The sequence below is a fragment of the Dendrobium catenatum genome, unplaced genomic scaffold (genome assembly GCF_001605985.2).
Source record: "Dendrobium catenatum unplaced genomic scaffold, ASM160598v2 fragScaff_scaffold_1230, whole genome shotgun sequence".
NCBI lineage: Eukaryota > Viridiplantae > Streptophyta > Magnoliopsida > Asparagales > Orchidaceae > Dendrobium > Dendrobium catenatum.
In genome coordinates this window covers 235,802-238,250 of record NW_021319692.1, presented here as the reverse complement: position 1 = coordinate 238,250, position 2,449 = coordinate 235,802, and positions in this window count along the sequence as shown.

The following is a 2,449-nucleotide window of genomic DNA, read 5'->3' as shown; positions in this document are numbered from 1 at the left end:
TATCATCCTGGACGATTATGCGATTGGCCTGGACGATATGGCCGTTCATAATCGTCCAAGACGATATGGCCGTTTCTTTAAATTCAGGACATTCTAGCCATGTTTTCACCTCACACCTCTTCTTCTCTTGCGTTTTCTTACTAGTCTCTTGCTATGGCTGGTGGGAAGCGAGTCCGACAAACTTCTGGGAGTTCTTCGAGGACTAGGATTGACTCTCATTTCAGGGAGGCAGAAGATGAAGCTGCTTACCATCAATATAAAGAATATGGGATAATTGTCTCCATAATCATCAATCCTGTCCACCTTTCATATCTGATAATGGATCTCTTTGCTCACACTTCTCTTTGTTTCATTCTTTCTCTCACTGTTCCCTTTCATACTGAGCTTCTTCGTGAATTTTTCACAAATCTTCGCATAAACCCTACTTTCATAGCCCTGACCTCATATGTGAATCGACGCCCGGTCGAAATCACATATCAGGACTGTGTTGAACTATTGCAACTATTCACCACCGGGGATAAGCTGCATATAATAGTCTCAGATCCTGACTTTGATTGCTGCACGGCAAATCATTTCCTTCGCTAGACCAATGCACCTTTTCATGTTGGAGAGACTAGCTCTTTAGCCAAAGATGCTAGGACAATTCAGCATGTCCTTCGAACCTCCATTATTTCAAAAGCTGGGGACCGAATCCACATTACTCCTCTACTTTATCTGACTACTTTTACATCATGGCTCATAGAGATTTTAATACTGCTGACTTAATTTTTTGGTACATTAATCGTTTAATCACAATCCATGATCCAGGTCATAAGAGGAAACCCAATCTGCCTTTAGGACACCTCATAGCCTATGTCTTTGAAACTAAATATCAACTTCAATATCCTGCTCCTCCCAACCTCCCAACTCTCTTCTACTCAAACAGTTCCTTCAATACCCTTCACAGTACTCGTCTCCACCCAGGGGATGAGGAACCTCGGGGGGGCTGAGGAGGAGGAGGCTCCCGCTCCCGCTTCTGTTCCTGATCCTACTCCTCTTTGACAGCACTCACAGCTTGACCAATTAGTAGAGATGTTTGATCGATGGGAGACCCGCTTCGACGCTTACGTTGATGTACAGGAGCAGCAACATTCTGAGAACATGGCCCGCTACGAGCAGCACTGCACAAAGGACTTAGCCCGTTTTGATAGCTACATTACTCACCAGCAGCAGCAGCATGAACAGGACATCGCCTGGTTCAATGCTCAGTTTACTACGCTACCTGGCTACTTTTAATAGCCACCTCCACCACCTCCATCTGATGAACATGATCCCTCGTTTTTCTAGTTTTTGTTTTCTATTTTTTATTTTCTGTAGTTTGTCTTATAGTTTGTTTTAGTTTCTGTTGTACTTTTTCCTTTTTCTTTATGTTTGTCTAGGACCGTCTTTTTATGATGACAAAAGGGGGAGTAGGATGTGGTAGGAAAAGTTGATGCTTGTAACTTTGAAATTTTTATGAACTGTTATTTTTACTTAGATTTTCCTACTTGTGTTTGTCATCATCAAAAAGGGGGAGATTATTGTAAATCTATTTTCATGACTTATGTTTTGATGATTGACAAACACTATTGATTCTCTTGGATTGCCTGTTACTTCTAACTTTTTCAGGAATCGAAGATCGGACGAACAAACGAAGCTAGTTCAAGATTACGTAGGTTAGGGTTGAGTTAGTCTGTACTTTGCTTTTTCTCTTCTTGAGTCAATTTGTAATGTTCAAAGAGACTGATGCTAAGTAACCCTACACACACATACTTGAGAGACTTAGAATTTCTATTTTTACTCAAATCGGCCAGGATGATATTTACATCGTCCAGGATGATCAGGCTTAAAATAGAAAATCTAATCAGGGGTTCTTAATTAAGGCAGTCGTCATTAGCCAATTGGCCTGGACGATAGGATCAAAACAGAAAGAATTTGCCGTCATAAATAATTAAGGTATTCTGTATTTTTGGCAATCGGCCAGGACGATCTTGGATCGGCTTGGACGATATTCATAATTATGTCTTAATTAATCAGACAAATCAGGTAAGTAATTAAGGATGATTGATATGATCACAACGTCCTGGATGATCGCATGATCAGCCAGGATGATCTATTCAAAAAACCTTAGTTGCCCATGGACGATCAGGATCGGCCAGCTTGCATTCAGGGTGATGCTCAGGACGATTTTTCTCTGATTTGAACTGATCGTCTGGGACGATCGTGAGATCGGCCTGGACGATCAAGCTAATTTTTAATCATATAGTTTGCATTCAGGGCGATGCCCTGGCCGATCTCATGGGATTTATACTGATCGACCAGGACGATGTCCATATCGTCCTGGACGATATAGTCGACAACTTGCAATTAATGAGCTCCTTTGAAGCTCTTCTATTTAAGAGCTCTTGTTCAACATTTTTGAACATCTTTT